Source organism: Schistocerca serialis, chromosome 3, assembly GCF_023864345.2.
Source record: "Schistocerca serialis cubense isolate TAMUIC-IGC-003099 chromosome 3, iqSchSeri2.2, whole genome shotgun sequence".
NCBI classification, from domain to species: domain Eukaryota; kingdom Metazoa; phylum Arthropoda; class Insecta; order Orthoptera; family Acrididae; genus Schistocerca; species Schistocerca serialis.
In genome coordinates this window covers 483,567,500-483,587,577 of record NC_064640.1, presented here as the reverse complement: position 1 = coordinate 483,587,577, position 20,078 = coordinate 483,567,500, and positions in this window count along the sequence as shown.

Genomic DNA, 20,078 nt, shown 5'->3' with positions numbered 1-20,078 from the left:
CACGGTGCATTCCGATATTCTTCAATTGGTTTACCAGACGTTAAGAGGTCTGTTCGTGTGTGAGAGAAATGGGTGCTTGAGATAGACCCCGAACCCGTATGTAACATGTACCAAAGTTGAAGTTAATACCGGAAATCCACAATTATTCATCGATCACATCAAAACTACGTTTATTTATAGCGACGCCAGGTGGTAACAGAAATCGCGTTGAGTAATTCAATTAATTGTTCGTGTGAAAACGGTTGCAATACTCTGAAAATGACGGTAAATACTGATTGACAAGCCATAAGCTTATAATCCCATCAATTAAATATCATGATCATTATTTCCAGATAACTTGTTCGACTTAATCGACGTCACCTATTTCAGGTAAGCAAGGAGAGAAACATTCCAAAAGAGCGGCCGTTTTCGTGGCAGTAAACACAAATTCTAGCATTCCACGTATTAAATGTTCACATTTTTGTCGAATAAGTTTAAACTGAGTGTCCTCTTTAACAATGTAGAAAATATTCCACAGTTCAAAACCACACATCTGACTCAGCTGCCTTACATTTAGTCACCAACCAAAACTCTAGCTCTACCCAACATCACTTTCAATACTCTGATTTAGTGATGACTGTGGTTTGCAGTACTCGGTTCCATAACTACACTATAACAGTAATTTCGTCTCATAGCACTACATAAGTATCTTCCCTAAGTTATCACCAGCTGTGTTGCTATACCTGTGGAATCATTCATTAAAACCATATTAAACACCTAATATTATGGTACACGTAAAAAAATCTGGACAGTTAACAACGGAAGGTAAAGTTCATCCTCAAACTAACGCGTATTTACTACTCGAAAATTAGGGGACACTACATGTCCTCTCCTACCTGCAGCGAGAATACGGAACCATATACAGAAATGTATAAAATAATTTTTATACAGTGAACGCTACGATTTCCTTTGCCTTCCTAAAGCCAGAATTCATTATTTACAAGGAATTAAAATTTGTAGAACTAACAGCATTCGAATCTGAGAAATACAGATTACAAATGTATCAGCTTTAACACTACGTTATTTTGGCACCCATGAATCCTGATATTACCGAATAGTGTGATATCGTGTGTGCGATGACACATCTGCATAATCACATACATTGGAGGGGGACAGCCTGAATCACAACGTGAATATAAATACGCTTCCATTTCGAAAGCATTAGAAATAGTAGCGTCATTCACAAAAACACCAAGACACCGGCGAACCTCCGCAGCTGCGAAGACCGAAACGATTCGTCAGCACCCTCACAGCTCTCTGGCAGTTGGCAAAAATTAATTCTACTGTAGGATGCGAGAGTCGCTGGAGAAAATGTTATATGTTAGAGCCATCCATGCTGTGTGTGCTAGTTGTCTGGTGGGAAACGTCGCTCAGAAGCGCGAAAATCATCTTTTCACATTCTGACACGACACTAATGACAACGAAGTGTAAAAATATTTTCGCGAAGTAGTCCTAGATTGGCTGTATTTTCCACGACGCTTCCACCTTCCGACGTCCGTGCGCTAGACACTGTCCACAGACACTCGCCGCCGCACCGAAGTCCTCTGCATATCGCAGCGACTACTTACGATTTACGGCATATGCTGCTGCTCTCATGTAGGCTAATATAATCTGGTGTAATAGGAAATCTACGAAATATGAAGAGGACTTCTTTTCTTAGAGATGCCGAATATATGCGTGCTGTGGAGAGAGGGGTGGCGGGGGCGGGGGGGCAGTGTAGGTGGAGGAGTACTTATTAGCTGCTAACGCATATGTCATAAATTTTCGATGAAAACGTGTCAGTCAGTTGTGTGAAAATTGCTCGGGCAGCATATGGCATGAGGACCTTGAAGCATAGAATCTACCACCACAATTAAAATTTACCAAAAATGCACTTATCACAATTGTCTTACGACGAAAGTTTGATGTATTATAAGGAACTGGGAAACGTGTTGTTTTAGAACAGTGAAATGATTCAAGAAGTCCCGACTGTTTTCGGTCTCTACAGGTCACCTTCACATCCTTACTAGTTAGTTTCATCGGAGTCACGTTTCACACTGTGATGGCTGCCATAACGTTAAAATAGGAATCGGCAAATAAACCTGCCCTGGTTGTTGTTTGTTGTGTTCTTCAGCCCGAAGACTTGCCTGGCGCAGCTGTCCGTGATGCTCTGAAAACTACTGCAACCTGCATCCTCCTGAACCTGCATGCAGTGTCCTTCTCTTGGTCTCCCTCCACAATTTCACTCCCACACTACCCTACAAAACTAAACTGGTGATTCCGCGATGTCTCAGTCCTATTAGCCTGTGTCTTCTATTAATGCGTTGAAGTCGTTTAGTAAATTTCGTGCTGTAGTTTTCAGCTGACATTTCTTATTGTTTTTAGTGAAATGTTTCAGTAAAATTTTCATTCACTATTTCAATTTTGTTGAGGGTTAAAGTGGCAGCTTGAATATTTGGTTATAGCTAAGAAATTGTGTGACGTTTTGATAGTATTGGTATTAACTGTGGTTTCGTAGTATTAATGAAGGTTGTTGCTTTCTCAGTAGAGAGTGAATCTCGAGACCACTACAGCTAGTTGTTTAAATAGGTCTACTGTTGTAACTGAACTTAGATAACGTAGACGTTTAGGTTCTTCCGTAACTGTTAAAATTTTACCATGCATGAGAAGTGTGGGCTTGGGCGTCGATTTGTGATTAGTAGATTACGGTGTAAGATTTGTTCAAAGAATTTTCATTGTGGGGAATGCAGTGAGGAAGCCAGTGGACATTCCTCCCCTGGAAATGCAGAATCTGTAGCAGAATAAAGCTGACAGAGGAGCAGGAGCATAAGACGTGTGCTCTTCAGATGCAGTTAGAAGACGCAAAGGAGGAACTAGATAGGTTGAGGGTGGTAAGGGGTACTGGCGAATGGGAACTGGCAGTTGGTAAGAAGGCAGCTATGGGGAGGATATATTCAGACAGTTGTACTTTGCGTATAAGCAATAGATTTAACCAACTGCCTACAATGAGTGTAGAGAAGCCTCCTGTAGCTGTAGGTGTAAGAAAGATGCATCAGTACTCAGCAGTTAGGAAGCCTAAGTCAGCTGCAAATTCTAACGGAAAGAAGAAGGTTCTGCTGCTGGGTAGTTCGCACAGCAGAGATGTGAGCCAGCAGTTGCAAGAAGTGTTACAGAGTGACTACCAGTTCACCGGCACTGTGAAGCCTAGTGCAGAGTTGGCTCAGGTAACTGACAGCGTAGAGGAGTTATGCAGGAATTTTACGAAAGACGATCAAGTAGTGATTATGGGTGGAGCAGGGAATAATCTTGACAGGAATGGGGAATATGATGTATGTGGTGACTTGGTAAAGATAGCTACTCAAACTGGTGACACTAATGTGCACTTCGTGCAACTGTCTCAACGTCATGATCGGCCTCATCTTAATGCTGCTGTCAGATGTGTTAACATGGGGCTGGAGAAGGCACTGATGGCGGATGGCATGACTCACATTGAAGTGGTGCCAGTTGAGGTTATCAATAGATCGGGTTTCACTAGGTATGGACTGCACCTCATTAGGAATGGGAAAGGGAGTCTGTTAAAGCTTATAGGTGACAGTTTAGTGGGTGGTGGTGGAATCACTCATGGAAAAATTCCTGTAGTAGTTGGTGTTAGACCTGGATGGGCAAATACCTATTAGGTACATTACGTATGTAGATTGTGGACAGTTGAGAATGTGGGTCCCAGGGGAAGCGTGCAAGGGATAAGTCCCTGCAGTCGCGCTATTCATCTGTGTCCTGGGTGGCTCAGATGGATAGAGCGTCTGCCATGTAAGCAGGAGATCCCGGTTTCGAGTTCCGGTCGGGGCACACATTTCTAGATGTCCCCATCGAGGTATATTAACAACACCAGTCGGCAGCTGAGGATTTCAGTTAATTATCATTTATTCTAGAGAAGCTGCACGGTCATCTATGGTATCCGTTCTTCATATATATATATATATATATATTTAAGGCTAGCCAGCCATTGACCTTGCCCAAACTCTTATGGGAATCGTCACCTTAGTGTGCGCGAGTAATCAGTGGATGGGCAAATACCTATTAGGTACATTACGTATGTATGTTGTGGACAGTTGGGAATGTGGGTCTCACGGGTAGCGTGCAAGGGATAAGTCCCCGCAGTCGCGCTATTCATCTGTGACCTCGGTGGCTCAGATGGATAGAGCGTCTGCAATGTGAGCAGGAGATCCCGGGTTCGAGTTCCGGTCGGGACACACATTTTCAGCTGTCCCCATCAAGGTACATCAGCACCACCTGCCGGCAGCTGAGAGTTTCAGTTAATTATCATTCATATCAGAATGTTGGAAGTAGTAACAATCAAGCTACAGTAGTTCATTACAAACAGTATTGTAAGGTACTTAAAAATGTTATTAGGAACGCGAAGACTATGTGGTACGCTAATAGATAAGCTCATTCAGAGGATAAAATTAAAACCATTTGGTCAGCTGTGAAGGAAGTGTCTGGTCAGCAGCACAAGGTCGACGACATAAAGTCGGTTCGTAGTAAAAGAAATTTGCGTTACTGATAAGTCAGATATGTGTACAATATTTAACAATCATCTTCTGAACATTGCAGGTGAATTAAATAAAACCTTAGTTTCTACAGAGAATCATATAGCTTTCTTTCAAATGCCTTTCCGAGATAGATGTCTGACATACTCCTCTGTGATACTGACCAGGGGGAGATTGAGTCGATAACTAAATCACTGAAGACTAAGTACTCTCATGATTATAATGGAGTGCCAAGCAGGATATTAATGTACTGTGCTGCACATGTTAGCCTTGTAACTAGTCATATTTCTATTTTTTCCTCTAAAAATGGTCAGTTTCCTGAACGATTAAAGTACTTAGTAGTAAAGCCGGTTTATAAAAAGGGAGAAGGGGAAAATGTAGACAATTTTAGACCTATTTCTATGCCATCAGTGTCTGCTTAAGTTATGGAAAAGCCTGTGTATGTAAGGGTGATTGATCATTCTATATATCGCATAATATGCTACCAAATGTAGAGTTTGGCTTTAGAAGTCGTTTAACAAGTGAAAATGCTATATTCTCTTTTCTCTGTGAGGTACTAGATGGATTAAACAAAAGGTTTAGAACGCTAAGCATATTTTTTTGATTTAACTAAGGCGTTTAACTCTGTTGATAACAAAATATCGCTCCAAAAATTGGACCATTATGGAATACTAGGATTAGCACACCATTGGTTCACCTCTTACTTTAACAGCAGAAAGCAAAATACTCACGGTGTTGAGAATGACTGTGATGTTGGGTCTGAGTGGGATACTGTCAAATGTGGGATGACCCAGGGATCATTGTTGGGACCACTCCTATTCTTTATTTATATAAGTAATGTTCCCTCTAGTATTACAGATTGGAATACTCTCTTTCAAATGCTGAAGGTGGCAGGGGTAAAATACAGGGAGCGAAAGGCTATTTACAATTTGTACAGAAAGCAGATAGCAGTTATAAGAGTCGAGGGGTATGAAAGGGAAGCAGTGGTTGGGAATGGAGTGAGACGGGGTTGTAGCCTATCCCCGATGTTATTCGATCTGTATATTGAGCAAGCAATAAAGGAAACAAAAGAAAAGTTCGGAGTAGGTATTGAAATCCATGGAGAAGAAATAAAAACTTTGAGGTTCGCTGATGACATTGTAATTCTGTCAGAGACAACAAGGGACTTGGAAGAGCAGTTGAACGGAATGGACAGTGTCCTAAAAGGAGGGTATAAGATGAATATCAACAAAAGCAAAACGAGGATAATGGAATGTAGTCGAATTAAGTCGGGTGATGCTGAGAGAATTAGATTAGGAAATGAGACACTTAAAGTAGTAAATGAGTTTTGCTATTTGGGGAGGAAAATAACTGATGATGGTCGAAGTAGAGAGGGTATAAAATGTAGACTGGCAAGGGAAAGGAAAGCGTTTCTGAAGAAGAAAAATTTGTTAACATCGAGTATAGATTTAAATGTCAGGAAATCGTTTCTTAAAGTATTTGTATGGAGTGTATCCACGTATGGAAGTGAAACGTGAACGACAAATAGTTTAAACAAGAAGAGAATAGATGCTTTCGAAATGTGGTGCTACAGAAGAATGCTGAAGATTAGATGGGTAGATCACATAACTAATGAGGAGGAATTGAATAGAATTGGGGAGAAGAGAAGCATGTGGCCCAACTTGACTAGAAGAGGGGATCGGTTGGTAGGACATGTTCTGAGACATCGAGGGATCACCAATTTAGTATTGGATGGCAGCGTGGATGGTAAAAATCGTAGAGGGAGACCAAGAGATGAATACACTAAGCAGATTCAGAAGGATGTAGGCTGCACTAGGTACTGGGAGATGAAGAAGCTTGCACAGGATAGAGTAGCATGGAGAGCTGCATCAAACCAGTCTCAGGACTGAAGACCACAACAACAACAACAGTATTACAGGTGATTCTCAAATGTTTCTGTTTGCTGATGACACTAGCTTGGTAGTAAAGGACGTTGTGTGCAACTTTGGCTCTTCTTCAAACAGTTCACCTCATGGCATAAATTCATGACTTGAAGAAAATAAACTAACGTTAATCACGGTAAGACCCAGTTTTTACAGTTTCTAACACATAATTCAATAATACCCTACGTATTAATTTCAAAAAATAGGAATATGATTAGTGAAGCTGAACTGTTTAAATTTCTAGGAGTTCATACAGATAGTAAGCTATCGTGGAACGCCCTTGTTCAGGATCTTGTTCAAAGACTTAACGCTGCAATTTGTACTATTCGAACGATATCTGAAGTAAGTGATCGTTCGACAGAAAAAGTTGTCTACTTATTTTCATTTGCTTGTGTCGTATGGTATTATATTTTGGATTAACTCTTCCCATTCTCAGAGAATATTTTTGGCTCAGAAATGGCAGTTCGCTAATCTCTTGCCGACTCCTGTTCACTAGTCTGGGTATTCTGACATTGGCGTCTCAAAAAAAAAAATAGTATATATATATATATATATATATATATATATATATATATATATATATATATATATATATATATATTCTTTACTGCCGTTCTTTATTAACAATATCAGTTTATTCCTAAGAATTAGCAGTGTTCACTCAGTTAATACTAAGCAGAATTCCAATCTGCATTTGGATCGCACTTCCTTGACTCTTGTGCAGGAAGTTGTGCAGTGTACTGCTGCATCCATTTCCAATACGTTACCGCAAGAATTCAAATATCTTCTCAGTAATCCACGCGCTTTCAAATCGACACGTAAAATAAAAATAAAATAATTAGTGTTGAAGTGTCACATATTTTTCTCCCCATTTCTATTCAGCACGTCTTTATCAGTTACCTAATCTACCTGTCTAGTCTTCAGCATTGTTCTGTACCACCACATTTCAAATGCTTCTATTCGCTCTTCGTCTAAATTTACAGTCCGTGTTTCACTCCCATATACAGCTACACTCCAAGTAATTATCATCAAAAAAGAGTACCGAACACTTCACTCTATACTCGATGTTAATAAATTTCTCGTCTTCAGAAACGCTTTCCTTTCCACTGCCAGTCTACATTTTATACCCTCTCCACTTTGACCATCATCAGTTACTTTGCTTCCGAAATAGCAAAACTCATCTACTGCTTTAAGTGGCTCATTTCCTAATCTAATTCCCTGAGCATCACTTGATTTAATCCGATTACATCCTGATATCCTTGTTTTGCTTTCGTTGGTGTTCATCTTGGATCCTCCTTTCAAGACATTTTCCATTCCATCTTTCAAGTCCTTTGCTGTCTCTGAGAGAATTACAATGTCACGGGAAACCTTAACTATCATATTTTTTCTCCCTGAACTTCAGTTCCTTCTCCCAGTTTCTCTTTGGTTTCCAATACTGCTCCTTGGCTCTTAGAACTGCCGTCTGGTTTCTGTACAAGTTATAAACGGCCTTTCAGTCTCTAAATTTTACCCGAGCTATCCTCAGAATTTCAAAGACAGTATTCCAGTCACCATAGTCAAAGCTTTCTCTAAGGCTACAAATGCTATAAACGTAGGTTTGGCTTCACTTAACCTACCTTCTAAGATAAGTCGTAGGGCCAGACTTGAAATTTAACCGACAGGAAGAAGATGCTGTGATATGCAAATGATTAGCTTTCCAGAGCATTCACACAAGGTTGGCGCCGGTGGCGACACCTACAACGTGCTGACATGAGGAAACTTTCAAACCGATTTCTCATACACAAACAGCAGTTGATCGGCGTTGCCTGGTGAAACGTTGTTGTCATGCCTCATGTAAGAAGGAAAAATGTGTACCATCACGTTTCCGACTTTGATAAAGGTCGGATTGTGGCCTATTGCTATTGCGGTTTATCGTATCGCGACATTGCTGCTCGCGTTGATCGAGATCCAATTACTGTTAGCAGAATATGGAATCGGTGAGTTCAGGAGGGTAATACGGAACGCCATGCTGGATCCCAACGGCCTCGTATCACTAGCAGTCGAGATGACAGGCATCAAATCCGCATGGCTTTAACAGATCGTGCAGCCACGTCTGGATCCCTGGGTCAACAGATGGAGACGTTTGCAAGACAACAACCATCTGCACCAACAGTTCGATGACGTTTGCAGCAGCATGGACTGTCAGCTCGGAGACCATGGCTGCGGTTACCCTTGACGCTGCATCACAGACAGAAGCGCCTGCGATTGTGTACTCAACGACGAACCTGGGTGCACGAATGGCAAAACGTCGTTTTTTCGGGTGAATCCAGGTTCTGTTTACAGCATCATGATGGTCGCATCCGTGTTTGGCGACATCGCGATGAACGCAGATTGGAAGTGTGGTGTCACCGCCAGACACCACACTTGCTAGGTGGTAGTTTTAAATCGGCCGCGGTCCATTAGTACATGTCGGACCCGCGTGTCGCCACTGTGTGATCGCAGACCGAGCGCCACCACAAGGCAGATCTCGAGATACGGAATAGCACTCGCCCCAGTTGTACGGACGACTTTGCTAGCGACTACATGGAAGAAGCATTGCTCATTAGCCGAGCCAGTAGTTAGAATAGCCTTCCGCTAAGTCAATGGCTACGACCTTGCAAGGCGCCATTAGTTACATTGCATGTATCTAAAGAGTCTCACTTGTATCGCCACAATCTCCAGATGTACCAAAAGGATGGATTAAAGTTAAGTATTCCAGAAGCTACGTACTTTTCTTTATAGCATTCATTACGTATCCTGTTTCAGACCTCACGCCATCCTGCTTCAACTTAGCGTGTGCCTTTCGGCTTCCTCTCATTGTGTCTAGGCTGTCTTGTCTAGACACAACATTTTTTGGCGACGAGTCCAAAAAGGGTATTGTTCTTTCTAATTGCTTACATTTACTTGTGTCATGGCTCCGCCAGATGTACTGTCCGAATTTTATCGCTTGCAGAATCAGCAGACGCAGGCGTTATTGGATGCCCTTGGACAGCTCGTCCAGGGTCAACGTGCACTGCAAAACGATGCGGCCGCCGCCGCTTCATCGCTACCGCAGCTACAACATGCAGTTGCACCCACGTTCCGGCATTTTGACCCAGCTCAGGAAACATGGACGGAGTGGTCACGCCAGTTTGGATTTCATCTCGCCGCCTACAGAATTCAAGGTAACGAGCGGCAGCCTCATTTATTGGCGTGTGTAGGGGTGCAAACGTACCGTGTGATAGTGAAATTATTTCCCCGACGCGACGTAGCAACTCTGTCCTACGAAGAAATTTTGTCAGCATTGAACACCTATTTCAAAGAAACAGTCAATGTCGTTGCAAAAAGGTATACATTCTTTCGTACAAAACGTACGGCTGGTCAGATTAATAGGGAGTGGGTTGCAACATTGCAAGGCCTTACTAGGGATTGTGCTTTTGAGTGTGAATGTGGACTCCCTTATTCAGATACTATGGTACGTGATGCAATAGAGCAGAACGTTTCTGATGTTCGCATACTGGAACAGATTTTGAAACTCGTCAATCCCTCCCTTCAACAAGTAATAGACATATTGGATAGACAAGACACACTTGACTTTGCTCAGGAATCATTTGCAACTTCGCCAGCCGTGTGTAAGATTAACCGGCCCGCCGGGCGCGCTGCACGGGCCGGTAAACTGCCCTCGCGCACGTCCACGCAGCTGCCACCATGCTCTAAACCAGGTGTGCCGCGCCAGCATACAAATGCAGTGAAATCATGCCCGCGGTGTGCTACTAGACATTCGCGTGACACTTGCCCATCACGCCTAGCTATTTGTTTTTACTGTAATAAGAAAGGACATGTTCAAAGTGTTTGCCAGAAAAAGCTCCGATCAGACAATCACAACCATTCCAGGCCATTGCTTCGCGCCGGAATCGAACCACGAATACTCAGGCTCGTGAACCTTCGCCCATGGACATTCATGTAGTTAATTCCACCCCGTCCAATGCCACGTCCTCTAACAGTGACTGTGTGCATCCCGCAAAAATTGTGCGTCGACATCGCCGGAACTCGCGTCAAGTCGCAAGTGCTTCTGTACCAGTGTCAGTTCAAATTGCACGAGACAGTCGCTCTTGTCGTCAGCAGGACAATAAACTTTTTGTCGATTTGGACTTTCATGGCAAGGTCATCCCATTCCAGCTCGATACCGGAGCTGCAGTTTCATTGCTCAATCATGACACGTACAAACAACTGGGTAAACCTCCGTTGCGTACCGCAAATGTTCAGTTAACTAGTTATTCAGGTCAGAATATCCCTGTGTTAGGACAGTGCACTCTTCTTGCAACATACAAGGACAAACATAACTTGTATCATTTTACGTTCTTCGTTCTTCTACTGCAGTGAACTTGTTTGGTTTAGATTTATTTCAATTGTTTAACATGTCTATAGTAAATCAGGTCCTATCAGTGAATCAGACTGTGCCTTCAGACAGTGTTTCTCGTCTGTGTGAAGAATTTGCAGACATTTTTGCACCGGGCTTAGGTTGCGCTCAGAACTATGAAGCACATTTGGAACTGAAAGTCAACGTGCAACCGAAATTTTTCAGAGCACGCAATGTTCCTCACGCATTGCGTGATGAGGTCGCAAGAACATTATACGATTTAGAATCACAAGGTGTAATTGAACGTGTGCAAGCTTCTCTCTGGGCCACACCCTTAGTAATTTCCCTTTTGTTGTCCGGATGTCTTCCACGATGTCAACTGCCACCATCCAAGTGTTGTCTGCTATCTTTTGCATTGAAGGTCTTCCGCAGACTATTGTTTCCGACAATGGCCCACAATTCATGTCCGCAGAATTTCAGTCATTCTGCCAGGCCAATGGTATTCAACATCTGACATCCGCGCCGTTTTCGCCTCAGTCAAACGGTGCCGATGAACGATTGGTCCGGCCTTTCAAGTCACAGATGTTGAAGTTGAAAGAGTCGCATTCCTGGGAGGACGCGTTGTTGCTCTTTTTGTCATCGTATCGCTCTCAGCCCCGAGATGGTCGCTCGCCGGCTGAGTTGCTCCACGGTCGTCCTCATCGAACCTTGATGTCTTTGCTGCATCCGCCGCATCAGGTTCCTGTGCAGCGGCAGACTTCTGCTTTTGCTCCAGGCGACGTTGTATTCTATCGCAACTATCGAGGTTCACGGCGTTGGCTCGCAGGGCGCATTCTTCGCTGCCTCGGCCGCGCGATGTATTTGGTTTTGGGGGCCCCTGGTGAGGTGCGTCGGCATCTCAATCAGCTGCGCCTCTGTCGTCGACGGGTTCTGCCGCTCCCCGTCTGCTTTCAGCGACGGTGCCGTCCGGTCAAAGCCCTGGGGACCCATCTACTGGCTCGCCTCATCCCCAGGTGTTACCGACGATGCCTTCCATTTTGCCCCATGGCGACGCGCCGCTGCCGCCTCCGCCGCCGCCGCCTGTCCTCCAGCCGGCGCCGCCCGCAGTGGACGCTTCGCTGCAGCCGCCAAGCGCCTCCCTGGGTCACGCGCCGCCGATCGCTTCCCGTGACCAGCCGTCCTCCGCCATGGAACTCTTGCCCGCTCCGGACCACATGACGTCGTCGCGCGTCGGATACCCCGACGCAATGGAGGTCGACCCTTCAGCCCCTCCTGTCTCTTTACGGGCGCATACACCGCATGTTGACGTGCACCCTGGACTAGGTTTTCAGGCGTTTCCTAGCTCCCCTCGGACCGAATGGCCGGGTGCGGGTGGCACAGCCTCGCCTGTTGTTAGGCTCCCCACCTCATCGCATACGTCAACATGGGGTCCTCCCCACGGAGGGCGGAAGCCTTATAACACGACCGTTCGCCGATTTGCGGGGGAGGAATGTGGTGTCACCGCCAGACACCACAATTGCTAGGTGGTAGTTTTAAATCGGCCGCGGTCCATTAGTACATGTCGGACCCGCGTGTCGCCACTGTGTGATCGCAGACCGAGCGCCACCACAAGGCAGATCTCGAGATACGGAATAGCACTCGCCCCAGTTGTACGGACGACTTTGCTAGCGACTACATGGACGAAGCATTGCTCATTAGCCGAGCCAATAGTTAGAATAGCCTTCCGCTAAGTCAATGGCTACGACCTTGCAAGGCGCCATTAGTAACATTGCATGTATCTAAAGAGTTTCACTTGTATCGCCACAATCTCCAGATGTACCAAAAGGATGGATTAAAGTTAAGTATTCCAGAAGCTACGTACTTTTCTTTATAGCATTCATTACGTATCCTGTTTCAGACCTCACGCCATCCTGCTTTAACTTAGCGTGTGCCTTTCGGCTTCCTCTCATTGTGTCTAGGCTGTCTTGTCTAGACACAACAGGAAGCGTTTGTTCGTCATCGCTCTACTGGGGTATCACCCGGCGTGATGGTATGGGGTGCCATTGGTTACACGTCTCGGTCACATCTTATTCGCATTGACGGCACTTTGAGCAGTGGACGTTACATTTCAGATGTGTTACGACCCGTGGCTCTACCCTTCATTCCATCCCTGGGAAACCCTACATTTCAGCAGGGCAATGCACGACCGCATGTTGGAGGTCCTGTACAGGCCTTTCTGGATAGAGAAAATGTTCGACTGCTGCCCTGGCCAGCACATTCTCCAGATCTCCACCAATTGAAAACGTCTGGTCAATGGTGGTCGAGCAACTGGCTTCCTCACAATACGCCAGTCAGTACTCTTGATGAACTGTGATATCGTATTGAAGCTGCATGGACAGCTGTGCCTGTACACGCCATCCAAGCTGTGTTTGACTCAATGCCCAGGCGTATCAAGGCTGCTGTTACGGCCACAGGTGATTCGTTTCGGGTACTGGTTTCTTAGGATCTATGCACCCAAACTGCGTGAAAGTGTGATCACATGTCAGTTCCAGTATAATATATTTGTCCAATGAATACCCGTTTATCATCTGCATTTATTCTTGGTTTAGTAGTTTTAATGGACAGTAGTGTACATCTCTGTAAGTGGATTCATACTCTCGCTGGACGAAGGCAAGCACAAACAGTCCTCACTAACTTCTCTGTGGTAAACACTCCTTAGTTTGAGAATGAACCCTACCTTCCGTTGACTATTATAACGATTATTTTAGTAGTACCACAACGTCAGGTGTTGAACATGGTGTTTACAAATGATTCCACAGGTACAGACATACAACTAGTAATAACTTAGCCAAAATTCTTACCTGGTACAATAGACGAAATTACAGTTATAATGTAGTGAGTCCTGGAATTCAACTACATACTTTCTGGCGAGAAAGAGCACTACAAACCACAGTCTTCAGTAAATTAGATTACTGACACTGGTAACCCACAGACTTTGAAATTTTGTTTGCCGGCTAATCCTAAGGCTGCTGAGATGGATGTGTCGCTAACTGTGTAATATTTTTGTACGTTGTTGAATTGCACACTCAGTTTAAACTAATTCTTCGAGAGTGTGAACTTAGAGCACGGGGAATGCTAGAATTTGAGATTCTTGCGACGAAAACTGCTTATCTTGTGTAATATCCTACTTGAAATAGATGACGTCAACAAAGTCGAACAAGTTACCTGATAACAATTACCATGATATTTAATGAAAGACATTATCATCTACTGGCCTTTGATTTGGCGTTTACAGTAGTTTTTAGCGGTTTACAAGGGTGTTTGATAAGCGCAAGTAATTAAAGTAATCAACTCGATCTCTGTTACCACGTAGGGTAGATATAAACAAATTAGTTTTGATGTTATCAATGAATACTTGTGGATTTCGTGTATTAACTTCTAAATTATTCCCTAGACATGGAAAGAACTAAATAATTATCTGTATTTAGTCAGCTGCTTCTAAAACGACCAAAAACCATTAAAGCAAGCACAACCGTAGCATCACTCAAATGAAAGTAATAGTAAGGATGATAACAGTAATGGAATTAACTTCTAACTTCATACTCATCATTGGCTTTTCTTGAACTAAAAAACTTTTTGAAATAGTGAGAATTTCGGAATGGCTTAGAATGGACTATGCTAGCAAGAAGCGTCTTTACATCTCGCTGAGAGGGATGCATAATTTCCGTATCAACTCACTGATAATTAACCGAATAATAGACAGACGAATTGTGCTTTCCACGTACAATATGTATACTCTTTCCAGTGTTGGTCTCAGAAATGAACCGTAATAGATTAGCTGTCAGAACCGTATACAAATTTCCTTTGGCGTTTATTTCAATATGATGCAAAATATAATTGCCTTGTGGTATTTGTGGACGTATCGTAAATGAGTAAGCGTAGCAGTTCGTAAACGACGAACGGTAAAAATAGATTACAACAGTGCTGGAAAATAAATGTAATGAACAAGTTGTAACCCACCTCCAGGGAATCAGTAAGTCAGAACTCTGGTACTGTATAATGCATTTTGCGTTGCAACACAATAACGACTTTGTAAACGTGGGCTTAAGTGCCCTAGTTTTGGTTTTGCCGAACAGGGGGGAGGAACCCTTTGCCGTTTTATTCACGTGTGCGTCAGTGTCCCACCCCTCCTGGATCATGACATAGGAAGACGCGAAATAAGAGGTGCGAAATGAAATAAGTATCCTTTTCTGCTTCGGATCGTGTTCAAATTTCGTCAAAAGGTTTCCAATGGCTCCTAAAAAAAATGTTTCGAATGGCTCTGAGCACTATGGGACTTAACTTCTGAGATCATCAGTCCCCTATAACTTAGAACTACTTAAACCTAACTAACCTAAGGACATCACACACATCCATGCCGAGGCAGGATTCGAACCTGCGACCGTAGCGGTCGCGCCATTCCAGTCTGCAGCGCCTAGAACCGCTCGCCGACCACGGCCGGCTGGCTCCTAATAGTTCCAACCAATACAAGAGAGCAAAATTCGTGCTCTCCAAAGGTATTTGAACATCTCCAGTAGGAACAGTCCCACAATGCCCTTAGAGAAGGGCTGAAACGTCCGAGGGTGTCAGCAGTATCAAAGATTGTCAAGAACGTCTTCCTTTTGTTCACTGTCGTTTTCGACCGCAAAATGTGTGGTAATTAACGGCCCCGAGAGAGGTGTGATTTCATTGACACCTTTTATGCGACCCAGTGAGTATCTCTCCTATCGATTCTGGGCGGTGTTCCTGGAATGGTGTCCTCCGTCATTCGTAAAAATGACCAAGTGACTCCAACACTGAGCATGTTTGTTGTGACTTCCATTGCGGAAGCGTCAAAAGAAGGAGTAAAATGTGGGTAAGAGGAGCTGTGACGATCTTTCCATCGTGTCATACGTCCACGGTGGCGTCGAGCAGAATTATAATGAAATTTGGTGCCAATATCACATCATTAACCCACCTTACCCGTCACATGAACTTCTGATCTATGGCCCTGCTTTTGCATGTGTCGACACCTTCCTGTTTCTAGCGGCATCGAGCCCGAGGATGATGTTTCAGGACGCCAAGTTTTTATACCATTACAGAGAAAGGTTGTACACACCTTCGAGCCAAATTTCGAACTTATGCATCGTGATAGGAGGTAATTACGAGGCTAATTCACTTGTGTAGTGTAGTTATAACCGCATGAGGCATACATTTTTTCTTACGAACTATTTAATAATTATTCAACAATACAGTGTTCAATTAGATCATTTCTATGATAAACACACAATGTCATATTAGCGTATCAGGAGGCTATTCCTTATGTTTGACTGAGATATTAGTCTTAAGTAAATTTATGTATCCCAGCAACCATTAAAGCAATCAACTTCAGACTTGACTAATTATCTACTATTATTATTTGAAAGTGTTGAGTAAAGTTTTTTTGTAACCACAGTACTGAAGTGGCCAATATTAATCATCAGGTTGCTGTATCATGTAGGGATTCGATAGAGGCTCGCATAGCTGCATCACCGCTCTGCGTATTGAAAGACGATCAATGTTATCTCTTAACGAATAACTAATATCCCTACATCACAGTTTGCGGGCAAAGTTTTAGGTCTTGGTGTCTCTCTTTTGCGACCGTTGGCATTTTGCCTTTGCACCGTATGACCTCTTCCTCTAACAATAAGAGGTCCCCAGGGAGTGATAGATTTTTTGAAACAATCTCTATGTTGATGTAGGTCAGGGTCCCAGGAATCACGTCTTACTGCCATTGACGCAGGTGGGACTCATTTGCGAATAATCAACGCAAAAATATTAAGTAATTTCGAGTGGTACTCTAAAGTTTTAAAAATAGGAAATTTGCATGGAGTAGTGGTGTAGCGTAATGGTTCAGTTACACTATGCGTATACAGAAGGCTTTGGGTTCCAATCAACTCAGGTGGTTTGAAATCTTTTTTTCTACATCGAAATGATTTTCCTCATTATTTTTATTCAGCTATTTGGTTTAAATGTAATTAACTTAGTTCTGATGGTACGTCACGTCATTTTAATGATCATTTTAACTTTCTGATTTGCTCTCATCTTTCCTTCCTTTCATTCTTTTGCCATTTGGAATCTATGAGCATATGAATACAATTATTTTTATTTATCTATCATTTAAACGTTAGGAAATTCCGATCTATAAATTGAAAAGAAAAGATGAAATAATCTATTTATAATTACTGCGCAATGGTGTCAAAAACGATCACCAGATAAACATTTAAAACATGAATTCTTGTAGCACTATGGACTAAATTACCTAGATGAAGACGTAAACGAGAAAAGGGATTATCACTAATCCAAAATTTGAGCGAAATGAGGAATGTAAATAATGAATGCTACAACATGGACGAACGTATAAGATGATGGAGCGGAAGAAATTAAACCGATGTCAATACATAATAATAATTAAAATCAAATGAACAAATTTACAAATTAAGAAGAATGGAAAGAAGGGGAAATGAGAGCAAATCAAAAAGATAATATGACGATTAAAACGACGTAAATATCGACCAGAAATTAAAAAATACATTTAAACCAATTAACTGGATAGAAATAATGAAAAAAATTATTTCGGGAAAGCTTTAAAATAAAAACATTTCAAAGCACTTGAAGAGATTTGAACCCACACCCTTCTTCGTAAGGGGAAAATACCTTAACCATTACGCATGTCTCGTGAAGTCGTCGTACGTAAGAACCTAACCTGTCAACACCTCGAACCACTTTCACCACCAGTTTCCCGTTTTTCAATATTTTTTATGCAGAAAAATTCATCGAATTTACCTTAAAAAAACCTTGGGGTTTGTCTTGCCGTTTCTTCCGAATTTACGGAGTGGAACAATGACATTTTGTATATTCAATTCTATTGACACTTGACCATGCAGGTACTGTTTTTCTTGCCTCCCATCTATTGCAGTTATGTTGCTTCATAAAGGAAGTGACGATGATTATGGTTTAATGTCCCTTCAACACAGAGACATCCAACGCTACAGCCCGTCCTTGCACTCGCCGAATTATACCTTCATCGACAAGCTTCCTTCCGTTATGCCGCCAGTCAATGTACTGCAGCTTCTTTCAAAGGCAAATAGCATCACGAAAAATTACGAAAATTTTTCGTTGATAACTCTCATTCGAGGACCCACCAGGTTGAATGGCTGCAGGGCGTGATATCTGGAAATCTAACCTGAACATCCGTATAGATAGTTTCAAAAAATAGATCCAACCTATGGGGACCTTTCCTTGTAAAAGTGTGGCGGCCCCGCATGGGCAAAACTATACGCCTGTCCTGTTATCCATCTGATCTTCGATCGAACCGACGGACTGCGTGACGTCAAGAAATTTTTATTTACATGTCCACTGGAAACTGCGTTGCTAACGCCCCATAGCACTGCGCGTGCTGATATGGATTCTTGCATATGATTACATGTGGGAAACTAGATTTTCGTCATGCTTCACCATCGCCTGCCGCGGTTGCTGGGTCAATTGCCAGCGGAAAATCATAAGTTGGAACATAGTCTGTTCCTCTAACCACAATATGTAACTAGTAGCTGTCTCGTGAAGTCGTCGTACGTAAGAACCTAACCTGTCAACACCTCGAACCACTTTCACCACCAGTTTCCCGTTTTTCAATATTTTTTATGCAGAAAAATTCATCGAATTTACCTTAAAAAAACCTTGGGGTTTGTCTTGCCGTTTCTTCCGAATTTACGGAGTGGAACAATGACATTTTGTATATTCAATTCTATTGACACTTGACCATGCAGGTACTGTTTTTCTTGCCTCCCATCTATTGCAGTTATGTTGCTTCATAAAGGAAGTGACGATGATTATGGTTTAATGTCCCTTCAACACAGAGATAATTAGAGACGGACCATAAACGCGAATGTGGAAAACATGGAAAAGGAAATTGGCCTTGTGATTTCAGAAGACAGCATAATTGAATTTGCCTTAAACTGTTTAGAGATACCATACAAAACCATAAATGTGGACAGCTGGACGGGGATTTGAATCGCTGCACTCCAAAATGGCGATTCCAGTGTGTCACCACTGCTCCGTCACGTTCAGCATGTTTATAGTGTAACCACTATGTATCACCAACAGTTTTTCTCTTGTTTTCAAATATCTGTTCTCAAATAACAAACTGATTTCCTTTGTGATAAATTTTGTGTTTCAGTAAAATAAGACTAATTAAAGAAATTGTAATCGCTTTTAGAAGGAGCACTTCCAAAAGAAAGAAATATGAAAGAAAAAAATGTTAAATCGATGGTAAAAGTAACGCGATATTAACATTAAAGCAAGAGCTGTCTGGGGGTTGCAGTGGGGAGTGAATCGATTAGCCGGGAGCGAGAAGCTGCACATAATATTGCTTACTTTTATAATTAAAAATACGTAATTATTTTCATTCACGTTCATCAGGTTACTGATCAGCCAGAACATTATGACCATCGAACTGCTATCGATATAAACCCGTAAATGCGATAGCAGTGTCGCCTGCCGTGGAAATCACTACTACTGAGACATACGTTCGATGCGTGTAGTATCAGTGAGCGTGCTGTCTGTGAGTAGAATGAGAAACGTGCGCGATCTATCTGAGTTAGACCTAGGACAGACTGTGATGGTCTGGAGACTCGGCACGAGCATTTTGAAAACTACATGACTTGGCGGGTGTTCGAGGAGTGCTGTGGTGAGTGTCTTCAACATGTGGCGTAACCAAGGTGGATGCACATCCAGACGTCGTGGGGGTGGGCGGCCACCCCATTATTACAGATGTTCGGCGTCGTAGGCTGGGCAGACTGGTAAAACAGGACAGGCGGCGAACTGTGGCGGGACTAGAATTAGACTTTAATGCTGGGCAGAATGCAAGTATGTATGGACACACAGTGAACCGAATACTCGTAATAATGATGGGCCTCCGCAGCCGATGACCCATGCATGTGCCAATGTTAACATCACGACATCGGCAACTACGACTGAAACAGGTACGCGACCGTCGGCAGTGTACCCTGGAGCAGTGGCAGAGCATTGAACGGTCTGATGAGTCCGGATATCCTATTCATCAAGCCAATGGGAGGGTGCGGGACGGAGACATGCTGGCGATGGTTCCATTGTGCTCTGGGGAAAATTCAAATGGGGATTCATAGGTCCAGTGGAGCTCGTGCAGGGAACTATGGAGGCCAGAGAGTATCGTGCACTGGT